At 38.0% G+C, this 15,251-nt stretch overlaps 1 long non-coding RNA gene across 1 annotated transcript in view; it reads left to right on the top strand.

The window, feature by feature from the left end:
* The first annotated feature begins 3,304 nt into the window (after positions 1 to 3,304).
* LOC147821421 (uncharacterized) overlaps positions 3,305 to 15,251 on the top strand; it is a 60,320-nt gene continuing 48,373 nt past the window's right edge. The window contains exons 1-2 of the long non-coding RNA XR_015447015.1: positions 3,305 to 3,580; positions 5,225 to 5,721. This is a non-coding gene — a long non-coding RNA (uncharacterized LOC147821421). The remainder of the gene's footprint in view (positions 3,581 to 5,224; positions 5,722 to 15,251) is intronic.

Raw genomic sequence — 15,251 nt, forward strand, 5'->3', positions numbered from 1 at the left:
GTTGACCCAGAAGGATTTCAGGTTTGAGCCCCACCTGGGCAATTTAGGGAGCCTTTGTCTCAAAATAAACCAAATTTAAAAAGGCTGAGTATGTAGCTCAGTGTGAAGGTTTTGGTGTCAATTCCGAATAATAGCAGAAACAACAACAACAAAAAAGCAGAGGAAAGTGAAACAAATGCATCCAAGAGGTGAATAAAGCTCTCTTTCAGAAACATCATTGGAAAAACACAATAAGCTTTTGATGTACATAAAAGAATGCAATTTAAGAGATAAAGATTATCAATCAAGGAAGAGTATATCATACAATCTACTGTAATGATGTTTCAGCTGTGCAAAGTTATGCTTATTTAGTAGGCAAATAAAGAAAAAGAGGCATAAAGTAACAATCAATTTGATTACCCAAAACATTCTTTCACAGTAGAAGAATTCTGTAAAGATATCTTAGTGCTTTTTGAGGGAGATATTCTGTAGGAAAAGTGTACAAAGTTCTTGTCGAGACCTGTATTCATATCTCAATTTTACTTACTGACAAATTGTACTACTTTCAGTGGGTTTTCTCTCCTTAGACTCCATTATGTGTTATCCGTTCATTGAGAGTAAATTCTATCCTAAAAAATTGATTTCTAAGTGTTAGATTTATGTGCTACTAGATGATCCATAAATGGCAGACACTGTTAGTATAATATCTGAACTTTATGCCACTCACCGTAGTGTTAACACACACTCACACAAGGCAGCAATGATTCCTGCCTGTGTTACCAGCTTTGTCCTTTCCTAAATTCCAGGTCTGTGTTACCAACTTTCTAATAATTTTAGTCTCCATGAAAACACAGTTTGAAACACCAAGACTAAACTGGATACATTTCATCAATGATCAGATCTGAACAGATACGAATGTGAGGCTAAAATTTAGAAGAAATGAAAATAGAAGAAATGAGTTATGTGAACGATTCATGATTGTGGTAGGAGTTGGATGGGGAAGGAAATGTGTGCGTAGAATGGTGGCCCTGAAGGAGGCAGGGGTGTCTGAACTGGTTTGTAATGTGTGCTTTGGCAAGTTGGCCAAGGCAGTGGGCAGGAAAAGTCGAGAGCTAATGGACTAACCACATTCCATTTCAGCAAATTGCAGTTCGCAGTGCTCTTTATTAAAGAACATCTTACTATCAACTCTTTAGTCTTTTGAATGTGAACGCAAAAGGCACCATTACTAACCCTCTCCTACCCACTCCTTGCTGTCTTAGTTTGCTGGCCAGTCTCCAGGACAATGGGATAGAGCTGGGAAGGAAACAATGGCTCTATTCTAACATAAAGGGATCACTTTTAATATGAATTTAGGGTGACCTTTATCACAGTGACTTTAATCTGCCTATATCCTTTATGAAGCCAACTACTACTACTTACTTTTGAAAAATTTACCTGCCTACATGGAAACCAAAGAAGACAAATAAACAACTTTTTCTTAACCATTTTTTTTTCAATAACACCAAGTGGAATGAACACTTTGTGTTGTTGAAATTCTTATGTAATCACTGCCTAGGAAATCTAAATGAGATGATTCACGACTGGTCTGCAACATATAAATGAGTGAGAGTAATGGCTTTGGTTGAAAAGCCTGAAAATTTCTGATAAGAAAAGTCATAAGACCCTGAAATGAAATATTTTGCAATTCTAATTAAAGTCCAATCATAGTAAGTCCTTCAGTTGCAATTTTCATATTTGCAGATATATTTCAGACTTACAGATGGATTCAGGATAATCCCTCAGGGTCCTACTTTCTTCACCCCAGCTGTAGCTTTCATATTTACAGAAATGACCTACAATGGCTTAAATATTCACGAATTCCAGCATGCAATGAACAGAATAGGGTCACCACTGAGCAAAGACACTGTGGTTTAATCCATTTCAGTTAAATTCAACTTTATATTTTCAATTCCTTTCTGAAATGTATCCTCGCTTTGGGGAAAACTTCCGTATTTTAAACTGTGATGTAAACAATCTGAGAGCCAAACAGAAGATGACAGGAAACAGGGAGGTAGACATCATGGAGGTGGGAAAGGCATCTGGACATGGGGTAGAAGAGAGGGCAAGGTGGGCATGGAGGGAGGATGAGGACAGCGAGACACATGTCTGTACCAGTCCCCAAGACGACGTGAGTATTCGGTATGGCTCACGTGTGCCAACAGCATACGTATTGAGATCATGCTAGAGATTTAATATTAATATAAGGAAATAAAGACTAGTATGTTAAAAAACTAGAAAATGCTAACAAAGAAAACAGAAGCAAGGACCTCCCAGGTTTTCTTCCTTGCTCTGGTGTTTTTTTACTGTACGACTTTGAACATATTTATTAAGCTCTTTGTGGTTTAGGTTTATTCCCCGTAAGATGGAGATTTTAACGATTCTCCTCTCACAGAAGTAACACGAGAATTTCAGGGTGTTGATATAACAAAAGGTTTTAAAGCAGTCCCTGGACATAGAGCAAGCAAGCATTCTGCAAATTGTGATTCTCCTAGCACCTCAAATATATTTTGTATGAAGTCTTAACAAAACATCATATGTGGTTGCTATAGAAACGAGAATTTGAATTTGTTGCCTTCAGTGAATTACATTTCAAGCATAATTCTCCGTTATTATTATTCATTATATAATAGTTAAAAATAGAACAGAGAAGGAACAAGGGGCTGAGCCCTTCCGAGTGGTGCCTTTGTCGCTGCACTCAGGGCTCCTAACACGTTATCAGCGGCTCTGCGCGCTGAGAACGAGGCCACCATTCTCTCTCCCGGGGTCTTCTGCAGGAAACAGCGCTCAAGTTCCCGTCGCCGTAACAGCAGGCTGCTCTCCCTAAAACAAGATCTGCTCTGAGTCAAAGTGGCATCGTTTCCATGGTAACTGCTTCCAATTTAAGTGCAGTAGCCTGTCTTTTAATCAGTCAAATTGTCCTTTGTCAAAAAAGCAGCCACACGTTGTTACTGATACAATGACATGTATTTTTAGGACATGGTAAAAGAATGAAATGAAAGAGATTCTAACCCCAAAATAAAAACAAAATTGATTAATCTCTTCTCACAGTTACAATTTCATAAAATGAAAACCTCTGTAATACACAGATGTGCTGAGCCATAGCATATCTCTGTATTAAAATCAAAATGTCTCTATTCTATACATGTTGACCACGTGGAAGCAAAATTCCGAACAATAAAAATGAGAACATCTGTGTTCCAAATCTATCTCATCCTTTCTCTTTCATAAAAAAATAATGTTGGACAAAATTAAATGTGCCTTAAGTTTTATATTGCTTTCTTTTATCCTTATTTAGATAATCTCATAGCCAAACAAGTTAAATTATTCTATTCCCCCTAATGCACAGCCAGTGTTGACCTAATTATTTCCTTCACTGGCATTTCCTTGTTTTCTGATAATTCTCCTTAAGGAGGGATTGAAAATGATGGGACTGGCTAACATTTTGGAATTTCTGACCGGGAATGCTTTCTGCACTTCCATTATCAGGCACAAGCAAACGCTGGAGCATGGTTTCCTTCAAGGACTGTCCAGGGAGCTTAATTTCTCATTTACCATTTTGGTAAGTGGGGTATTCTTTATATTTAGATAGAACCGGGTTTAAATCTTGCTCTGTGACATTCTAGTGGTATGGCGTTTGCCTTAAATTTTCTAATTTGTAAAGTGTAGTTAAAATTGTATACATCATGGTTATTGAGAGAACTAGAAAGGTAAGACAAGTAGAAGGCATAATGCATGTATTATTTTACCTAATGATGCCTGCTGTGTGTGATGCCCTCAATTGCTCAAAACATCTATCATTATTATATTATCACTATCATAAATCTGACCTGAATGCTAATGGTGTAGGAAAAAGTTAGTGGCAGTAATATACAAAAGGTCTTCAACAATAAAGATGTTTTCCTAAAGTATTTCATAATATAGTAAGCATCTCTGTAACACGTAATTGTGACATATGATACACGTTCGTATAAAAAGATGGTCAGCGTGACTTCAGAGTTAAAATATTTGACACAATGTAAGCTTTTTTATTCAGCCATCTTTCTACTTTATGACAAATGAATCCAGATTTTACTTTTCTTTTATAATTTCTGTGGCACCTAGTGGATCACATAGCCTCAGGGTGGAGTATATGTCAGATTTTTTAGGATAATCCTGAATTTAAGTGTTCTATTTCATTGTTTCCATATGTACACCAGTGCCTGTCAGACACTGTGTCCTGATTTTTGTGTAAACAATATTGTCACTATGAATGTGAGATCGCACTGTCCCTGACTTTGGCATTGGCTGGAATCCCAGTCGGGATTCCAGGTCTCAGGTCCCAGATGGCGGCTTGGCTGGGTTTTTGTGCTGTCACAAAACATGCTGGCAAAGGCCCACTGTTCCAGGCTACCTGAAAAGATACTTCAAAGGACAAAAGGTTGCTCTTACTCATCCTTTTCTTTTGTCTGATTCCGTGAAAAGGGCACAAAGGGCAGGTTGTCCACAGCCTAATAATTGACTGTCAAATCTTTGTTATGTGGTCCAATTTTGACACCCATGATTTGATATAGTATTGTAAATTATTCTAGCCATTGTTGTATAAAATTGCATGAGAGCTGCTATACACTGCCTGTTCTGAAAGAAGAATAAAAAATCAGAACCATAAGTTCTGAGAGATCATCATGTTCCAATCCCACATTTTATAGCTCTTGGCAGGAGGACAGTCCAGCCAGGGGAGCCTGTGTTGTCCATGCTACTGAGCCCCTATTTTAAAAAGAATCTTCAGCTCCTTACTTGTGAGCTTTTTAACACTGTGAAAATATACCTGAGAAAATTAACTCAAAGGAAGTTTTATTTAGGATCATGGTTTCAGAGGTTTCAGTCCATGGTTACTTGACCCTGTTGCTTTGAAGCTGGGGTGAGGGGCCACGTGTGATGGGGATATATGGTGGCAGTCTGTTCACTTGGGAAGCAAAAGAAAGGAAAAGAAGGAAACATGATCCCAGTGTCCCCTCAAGGGCATGTCCTCTGTGACCAAACTTCCCCCAACAGGCCCCACCTCTTAAGGTGGCATCACCCTCCAATAGCAACCACGGGCTGGGCACCACCCTTGAACGCATCCCCATTTGGGAGCCTCTGACCCATAACATGACTGCTCTCTCTCAACTCTTCTGATTATGGAAAATTAATTGAGATTTTTTTTTTGCAAATTACCTATGAAAAGTCTTCAAGAGCTTTGATGGAAGATAAGAACCAAGATCACTTAAAATTCAAGCGTTAACAAGAAAAGATTTAGACCTGCAATAAAACAGCGATGACTGTTTCTGTCCACTTGTGCACTGGAAGAGAACACTGCGGAGTGGGTCATTTATAACCGGCAGAGATTTGTTTCCTAACAGATCTACCAGCTGTGGAGTTCAAGGTCAAACAGCGAGTAGGGCTGGTGTCTGGTGAAGATCGTTTCTCAGAAGGCACTGACCAGGTGTCCTCACATGGCAGAGGACTGCAACAGCACAAAGAGCCCAAGCCAGTTGCTCCAGCCCTTTATACAGCACTAATTCATTCATCGGGGCAGAGCAACTTCACCCTGAGCCACTTCCCAGGGCCTCAGCTCCTCCCACCCTAGGATCACCGCAATGGGAATGAGATTCCGACTTGAGCTTAGAGAAGACTCATTCAAGCCAAGCCTCTGTGGAATAGCAGGACGATTGTGGGCGCTGAGTAAGTACAATCACAGGCCAGAATAGATTACTGGAGGAGGTTTGGAATACGAAGCCCAGTCAGGAAAGTTGGTTATATGTGTACCAATTTCTTAGGGTTCCCAAAACAAATTATTATAAACTCCAAGAAGCTTTAAACAATGGAAACTTGTTGTTTCACAGTTCTGGAAACTAGAAGTTTGAAATCAAGGTGTTGATGGGGCTAAGGTACTTGATGGCTCTGGGATGATTTTCCCGGCCTCTTGCTAGCTTCTGGGGAGGTGACGGCCACCCTTCGGGTTCCTTGCCCTGCAGTCTGCCTCTGTCTCTAGTGGCTTCATCCTGTTCTCTTGGTTCCACTTCATTTTTTGTTAGAATGCCAATCACACTGGGTTAGGGCTGCTGAAATCCAGTATGACCTCATTTTCACAAGTTAAATCTGTGATGACTTTCTCCAAATAAGTTCATGTCCTTCCAGGCTCCAGGAGGCTTATGAATTCTTTTTTTTTTTTTTTTTAGTTTTGTAAAAATTGATATTATTGGTACATTTAAGGTATACAATATAATGACATTCATCAATGGATATTTGCACCTTTACATAATCTCTCTTAGTTCTTGTATTTCCCCCCTTCCCCTGTCCCCCCTTCAACCCTTCCATTCCTCCTTATTTACAGACTTTGTCTCCATTTTCCATTTTTTTCATTTTCTCATATTAATCCCATTCCCTTCTTTCCTTTCCCCTACCCCTCCCACTTCCCACTTTCCCTTTGCCCCTTTTCTTCCTGTTTCACATTATCTATTATACCTTTTAGTCTTTATTTACACTTTTGGTTTCTCACACTAGAGGAACTATTTGGTATTTACACATGTGTGTCCTGTTTATTTCACTTCATCGCCCCAATGAGTATTGCCTCAATGTGCATCCATTTAGCTATAAATGTCTCTAATTTTTCATTTTTGATGACTGAGTAGTACTCCATTTTATAAAAAACCACATTTTCTTTATCCAGTCTCCAGTTGATGGGCAATTGGAATTGTGCTGCTATGAACATAGGTGCACATATATCATTGTGGTATGATTCTTTTAATTCTTTGGGGAAGATACCCATCAGGGGAATAGCTGGGTCAAATGGAACATCCAGTCTTAGTTCTTTGAGGTATCTCCATACTGATTTCCACACTGGTTGCACCAATCTACACTCCCACTAGAAGGGGAGTAGTGTTCCTCTTTCCCCATAGCCCCACCAGCATTTGTTATTGGTTGATTTCATGATAGCAGCCATTCTTTCTGGAGTGAGGTGGAATCTCAGAGTTGTTTTCATTTGCTTCTCTCGAATGGCCAGTGATGTTGAGCATTTTTCATATGTTTCTTTGCTATTTCTACTTCTTTGTGTGAGCAATATCTGTTCATTTCAGATGCCCATTTTTGGACTGGGTCTTTAAATTTGGGAGGTCTGATTTTTTTAAGTTCTTTATAGATTCAAGTTAGTAGACCTTTGTCTAAGGAACAGCAGGTGAAGATATTTTCCCACATTGTGGGTTGTCTCTTCACACTGTTGGTGGTTTCACTTACTGTGCAGAAGTTTTTAATAAGAAGAGATCCTACTTGTTGATTGTTTGTGCTAGTTCACGTGCAACTGAGGTTTTGTTCATAAAATCATTTCCTACACCGATGTCTTCAAGAGTTCTACCTAACCACTCTTCCAGCCAGTTCAGCATTTCTATTTTAATATTTAGATCTTTAATCTATTTTTATTTTAGTTTAGTGCATGGTGAGAGATATAGGTCTAGTTTTAACCTTTGACAAGTTGAAACCCAATTTTTCCAGCACCATTTATTAAAGAGGCTATCTTTCCTCCAGTGAGGGTGTTTGGCTCCTTTGTTGAAGATGAGGTGGCTGAGTGTGTCTGGAGTTGTTTCTGCATCTTCTAATCTGTTCCACTGATCCTCAGGTCCGTTTCTTTGCCAGTACCATGCTGTTTTTATCACAGTAGCTTTGTAGTATAGTTTCAAGTTGGGGGTTGTGATACCCCCTGCTATGTCTCTGTTGCTTAGAATTGCTTTTGCTATTCTGGGTATCTTCTTGTTCCAAATGAATTTTTGGATTGTTTTCTCAAGGTCCATGAAGTATGCTGCTGGAATTTCAATTGGGATTGCATTGAATCTATATAGCAGTTTTGGAAGTATAGTCATTTTCACTATGTTGATCCTTCCTACCCAGGAGCAGGGGATGTCTTTCCATTTTCTGATATCATCTTCAATCTCTCTTTTCAGAGAGCTATAGTTTTCAGAGAAGTGGTCTTTGATTTCTTTTGTTAGGTTAATTCCTAGGTATTTCAGTTTTTTGGATGCTATTGTGAAAGGAATTGGAGTATTGCTTCCCTTTCAATTTCACTGAAGAGTTTAAACAGTAGTGGCAGTAGTTCTCTAAATGTCTTATAGAATTTGTCAGTGAATCCATCAGGACCTGGTCTTTTCTTAGTTGGTAAGTTTTTAATTACATTTTCAATTTCATTGATTGATATTGGGGTGTTTAGAATTTTTAGGTATTCTTCATTCAACTTTGGTAATTCATATGTATCTAAGAATCTGTCCATTTCCTCTGTATTTTCCCTCCTACTGGTGTATAGGTTCTCAAAGTAGGTATTGATGATCCTCTGGATTTCTGCTGGGTCCATTGTAATTTCATCCTTTTCATTCCTAATTGCATGGATTTGAGCCTTTTATTTCTTTCTTTTGATAAGGTTGTCTAAGGGTATGTCAATTTTGTTTGACCTTTCAAAGAACCAGACTCTTGGCTTCATTGATTTTTTGTATTGTTCTCTTAGTCTCCATTGCATTGATTTTTGCTCTGATCCTTATAATTTCATCCCTTGTATGAGCTTTGGGTTTGTTCTGCTCTTCTTTTTCTAGAAGCTTGAAGATCAGCCTCAAGTTGTTTAATTGGGCTCGCTCTGTTTTCCTAATATGATTATTCACTACTATGAATTTCCTTCATAAGACTGCTTTTATTGTGTCCTATAGATTCCGATATATTGTATTGTCATTGTCATTTAATTGTAGGAACTGTCTGATTTCTTCTTTAATTTCCTCTGTGACTCATTGGTTATTTAGCAGTGTGTTGTGCAGTTTCCATGTGTTTATGAAATTCTTGCAGTTCTTTTGCTTTTCATCTCTGATTTCATCACACTATGGGCTGATAATATACAGGGGATAACTTTAATTCCTTTGCACTTACTTAAACGTGTTCTATGAATGAGTATGTGGTCTATTTTATAAAACGATCCATGTGTAGCTGAAAAGAATGTGTATTCTGATTTTGTGGGGTGGAACACTGTAAACATCTATGAAGTTCATTTGTTCAAGAGTTTGATTGAGTTCTAGTATTTCGTTGTTTATTTTTGTCTAGCCCATCTATCTGTTTGTGACAATGGGGAATTGAGTTCCCCCACTACTACTGTTACAGTGCTTATATGATTTCACATGTCCATTAGTATTTCTTTTATATACTTGGGTGCACTAGTATTTGGTGTATATATATTAATGATTGTCATCTCTTCCTCTTAGATTGTTCCCTTTATAAGGATACAGTATCCTTCTTTGTCTCTCTTAATCAGTGCTGGTTTGAGATCCACTTGATCTGCAGAGGATAGCTGCTCCAGCTTTTTTGGGGGGGGGTGGGTTCCTGTTGCATGGAGTATTGTTTTCCACCCTTCAACTTTCAGTCTATGAGTTTCTTTTTTCTTTTTTTTTCTTTTTGTGCTGGGGATCGAACTCGGGACCTTGGGCTTGCGAGGCAGGTGCCGGAACCACTGAGCTAAATCCCTGGGCCAATGAGTTTCTTTTTTAACTAAGTGTGTTTATTGTATGCAGCATAGTGTTGGGTCTTGCTTCTTGACCCATTCTGCCAGTCTATTTCTTTTGATTGGTGAATTGAGACCGCTAACATTGATGGTTATAACTGATATGTATTGAGTTATCCTTGTCATGCCTTTTTCTTTTTGTTGAATTCTCCCCATTTGTGTTTAATTTCTTGTCATGTCTGTTTGATTCATTCTGCTGGGCTTCATGGGGTTGTGATCCTTGTTGTCTTTTCCTAGGATATTGTATAAAAAATTTTTGGAGTGCTGGTTCCTTATTCATGAAGTTCCTAAGTTGCTCTTTGTCATGAAAGTATCTTATTTCTCCATCAATTTTGAAAGACAGTTGTGCAGGGTACATCAGTGTGGGGTGGAGACTGTTTTCCTTTAGGGCTTGAAATACATTACTCCAAGCTTTTTTTGCCTTGGGTGTTTGTGTTGAGAAGTCTGCTGTGATTCTTTCCTTTTTATGTAATGTGTTTCTTTTCTCTAACTGCTTATACAAATATTTTTCTTCTGTTGGGTTTCTGGAATCTTAACTATTATATGCCTATGTGTAGATTTTTTCTGATCAAGGCTATTTGGAGTCCTATATGCCTCACTTATCTGTATGTCAATTTCTTTTCCCCTGCTTGGGAAGTTTTCTGCCATCACGTCTATGAACAGTTTTTTTATGTCATCTGCACTCTCTCTTGTTTCTTCATTAACTCTGATCAGTCTTATGCTATTCTTTGCATCGTCTAGCAGCTGCTAGATTGATTTCTCATGGTGCCTTCCTATTTTAAAGCAATTTTTTTTTTCCTGGTCACTAATTGCAATCTTATCTTTTTTATCTGAAATTCTGCCCTCACATTGGCTCATTCTGCTGTGTAAACTTTCAATAGAGTTTTTAATCTCCTGGAAATCTGTTTGCATCTGTTTTATGGATTCCACTTGTTTCCTATGTTGGGATTCCATCATGTTCCTCAGATCCTCTATTGTTTTATCTGTGTCTCCTCTAGATTTATTAATCATGTTTTACACTATCAGCACAATCTCTGCTATTTTCTGAGAAATTATTTCTGATTTCATTTTTTCCAGATCCTCATTTGTTGACAGTTCAGGGAGTCCATTTGGTTGAGTATTAGATTGTTCCATCTCGTTTCCCTTTGGGGTTGCCCTAAGTGATCTGAAAATCTGGTTTTGAGACTTGTTTATGTGTCTTCTCTTTTCAACAGATGCAGCCTTCTGTGCCTTTGTTGAGCCGACTTTTTGCTCACGTACTAGTCTTCAATTCTTAACAAGCCACAGAGCTGCCTTTTCTCTGCTGCTCACCAGTGCACCAATTCCTGGGTTCAGAAAGGTGGCCTTCTGCATCCCTAAGCTGACCTGTTGTCTTGGTAGGCTTCTGGCTGGGGACTGTGGACACTTGGGATTGTATCTAGGCATGCCTCTCACTGGGGCCCCTATTTAGCTGTTGCTGGGAGGGCCTTTGGCTGGGAGCTGTGTACCCCAGTGCCTGCTGTGTGAGCAAGCTTCTGGCTAGGTTCTTTTGCACTTACTGATGGTATCAGGGTGAACCTCTGGCTGTTGCTTGTGTGCCTGTGCAGCTCTTTTCCAGGCAGACCCTTGGCTTGGGCTGGTGTGCTCAAGCCTCTGGGGTTGGGGCAGAGCCCTGGCTGGCATTTGCTTTCAGCCATGCTGCTCTGGTCCACACTGCTGCTCCCCCAACTAAAGTGGTCTGGTATGCTTTTATTGTAGAGATGTTCTTCACTTTTCCAGTGTGCTTCAATTTTCATCAAGCAGCCTCAGAGAGAACCTCTTTCTGTTCACTTCTGCTCTATCTTCTTGAGCTCAGAACAATGTCCTTTATGACCCTTGCAACTCTGTGGTGTAGATCCAGATAATGGCTCTGCACAGCTGCAGGGTGAGGGTGCTGCTGGTGCCCACATAGCTCACCTCCTCAGCTCTGGGGGGCTCTGCTCCTTGGCACTTGGGGGCAGTGGTACAGCAGCCAGGCTAATGAATTCTTGATGTGACAAGAAGATCGCAATCCAAAATATGTTTTTCTTGTCCTACCCCATAATTTTTCCTTAATAGGATGCAATTTTGAGAAGATCTGGAGATATTTGTAGAATACAAATCAAAAGTCAAGGATCATATCAGAAAATTCTTTATACCATGTGTGAAAATAAGAAACCACAATTTGACCATGTAATTGTGGACTAGCCTGTAGACTCAGGGGTGAATCAATAATCAATAAAGTTACATCCCATAAGTTGGATTGAACTTCATGAGACACATCATGAATAAAGACATGGCAGGCTTGGAGCAGAGAAAGAAATAATTTAGGCTTCAGGTTGACAAGTTGCTTCTTTAAGAATTTTCTGTTAATAAATAGACATAAAACTTATTTAATTACCATAAATATCAAACAAGAAACATTTATGTGAGATATCTAGCACACCAATCCCCACTGTGCTTTGTTTCTTTTTTATATATAAGGACATATTTGTTCACTGGTGAGATCTCATGTGCATGTGGGTGGTCTCCCTCCAGGAAATAGAAGCTTACATTTATTCAATTGAGATGACAACAAGACCTACTTCTTCCAGGGTATAGTAAGATTGAAGGAGAAGGATCTCTTCATCTTATAATTTTTCATTCCATTTTTTTCTTTCTAGAAATGCACCTTCATTAATAAAGAAAAATAAATTTATAAACCAATACTGTAAGATGTATTCTAATAAAGCTGTTCCTGGGCATGTGCTGTTAACCACAGAGCCTCCCACTTCACATGAATATGAATGGCTGATACTCTGGGCAAAGCCAGCAGTCCCCTACATCTGCTTGTATATGTGTTTATATCTGGGGGTCTTCCCTGTGGCTTAGAATTTTGCTGCATTAAAATTCAGCGGCTTCATATATTTTTTATATCTCATTCCTCTCAGTGAATTCTAGAAGCCAAGGATCTATTCCGAATAGAACTACTCTGCCAACATCAAATTACTGAGTGGGAGGCTGGAGCAGTACATGTATATAAATCTGGTAAACAGTATTTAAAATTAGTATGTGACAACCACAATTGTTTTTTCTTTTCCATGGCTTCCCTTGGGCATTAATTAATACCACATTTTTAAGCATTTTCTCTTGCAGAGTTATTTCCTCCTATGTATTAAAATATTCAGACTATGGATGCAACAGACAGCAATTTTAAATTCTAATGAATATTTCTGAAATAGCAGGGAGTTGCAATGGTCATACTCAGACTGTAATAGACACTGGTAAATCTGAAATCTTTTTCCATTAACTTCCAGATGAGTCAAGTTTGAAAATTACTTTGTTTGAGGGAGAGGTTTTTTTTTTTTTCTTGATGGAAAATTAAAATTAGAGCATGTTGCTACTCTCCTGGGAAATTGTTTCTCTTTCTCTGTCTCTATATCTACCTATTTATTATTTTCTATCTCTTACCTATCTTTCCTTCCCTCCCTTCCTTCCTTCCTTCTTTCCTTCCTTTCTCTCCCTTTCTTGTTTGAATGTAGAAAATTGAATACAGCTATTCAATCTGATGTTTTGTACTTTGTCTTTCTATTTTGTATAAGAGTAAGAATGATAGCAAAACTAAAATAGATGCATAAGTAGGTGTTAAAAAAACTTATTCCCTTTTTTATTATAGATATTCATATTTTAACAATCTACTTGTTAATTGATTGTTTGGACTTATGACCAAGGCACACTATTCAAGACTTACAACCTGTCTTTTTGTACAGCTCTGTACATCTTGTACAGAGCCTGAATATCTGCTTTATACAGTACTGTAATTTTTTCTAATTGTACTGTGCAGTACAGTCCTGTAGTTTATGTTTCATGATACATTATAGTACTGCAGGAAGGAGTTATGCAAACAAAACCAAAGTCATCAAGTTGGAGTTTCCTTTGACCATTTCTTTGTTCTGAATATTGTAATGTACATACTATATACAATTCCTCATTTAGAGACCAATTCAATTAATGACCTAGTTGCAGAAATAAAACTCAGTTGTTAAATGAGTAATATCTGTACTTTAAACAATGTTTTCTCTGATACAAGACCTTGTTAATAACATTTAATTATTTCTATTTATTGACTTTAAATGCATCTGTATGCATGTCAGTTAATGTTTGTCTCAAATAGAATGTATTTTTATGCAAGTGAATTTTAAGGCAAGATGTATGGCTTGAAACCCTTTTTTTTCCCTCAAAGCAATGCTTAAATTTTCATGCCTAGCACAACCAAAAAAGAAGTTTCATATTGATGGTAAAATCTCTTCAGAAACACCCTAAATGACTCACCTACTAACTTTTTAAAGAACTACTCTTATTGACTACCTGCCATGTACAAAATCTCCAGCATATTGCCTAGTGTTGTAGAAGCTGCATAGATACAGTTTCTTCTTTTTATAGATTTTAGATTTGCTAGGGGATATAACATGCTGGAGCATAATATCTGTGATACAAATATGAACATGTCCATGATTAGAACGTGTCCATGTAAGTACCTGAAAGGTGTACATCTCCTTTGATGGTCTTGGGATCTACCCTGCAGTACAAATCTAAGGTGCCTAATTTCTAGAAACTGATGAGTGGATACAGAAAATATGGTATATATATATACAATGAGATATTATTCAGCCATATCGTGAATTAACTCCTATCATTTATAATAACTATGTGGATGAAACTGGAGATCATTGCGTTAAGTGAAATAAAATAATCACAGAAAGACAAGGACCGCATGATCTCCCTCATAGGAATCTAAAAATGTTGATCTTATGGAAGTGAAGAGGAGAATGATGGCTACCAGGGCCTGGGGGAGTAGGGTGGAGGGGGAGATGGGAGAGGGTGAGTGGTAAGTTCCAGTTATAAACTAGAAGACCTGGTGCTGTATTGTACAATAGGGCAAGCAAGGCAATAATTATATATTCTAGATAGCAGAAAGCTAGAGGATAAGATTATAAAACGTACTCATCATGAAGGAATGGTAGATGATTGAGGAGATAGATATGATATATTATACCTACTTTAACTACTCAATGCATACAGAACATCACATGGTGCCTCATGAGTATGTACAGATTTTATGTTTTTATGTATCAACTGGAATAATTTAAATAAGTGAGCCAAACTGAAATTATATCTTTTCTGAGTCACACACAAATGTACCAACCCTTAGAATCAGCAGCAAACAAGTTTAAGTCATTTTCTATGCTATGATAATCTCAAAAGAAAAAAATATTTATCTCCTATCTCTATTAACATCTTCACATATCCACCTTTGGAAATATCTTTTTTCTATTATGAATGTGATAATGTCATGTACATATGTCACACATTGACCACAATACAAGCAATGTCCAGAACTAGACTGAGTTTTTGGTGTAGACATGACTGAACTCATGTTACCTTTACCACTTATGACAATGATACGGGGTGGAAACGGGCAATCTAAATTTCACTGGTGGTTTTCCAATACTTTGTCATTGAACTCTTTCTGGCATAAGATGTACATAAGGCTGATTATTTTGTGCTTCACATCTGTGAAAATAGAAAGATTTGCTACCCATGATCAGTCATGAAACCAGTGGAAGAGCAAGGCTTAATACAAGCTCCTCTCTTCCAATACTGGCATTTCTCCATTCATCATATTGCTATTCAAATTTTTCAACTAATGGCA

Source organism: Heterocephalus glaber, unplaced genomic scaffold (assembly GCF_053883595.1).
Source record: "Heterocephalus glaber isolate CG9 unplaced genomic scaffold, H.glaber_assembly_v1.0 deba00001737, whole genome shotgun sequence".
Taxonomy (NCBI): domain Eukaryota; kingdom Metazoa; phylum Chordata; class Mammalia; order Rodentia; family Bathyergidae; genus Heterocephalus; species Heterocephalus glaber.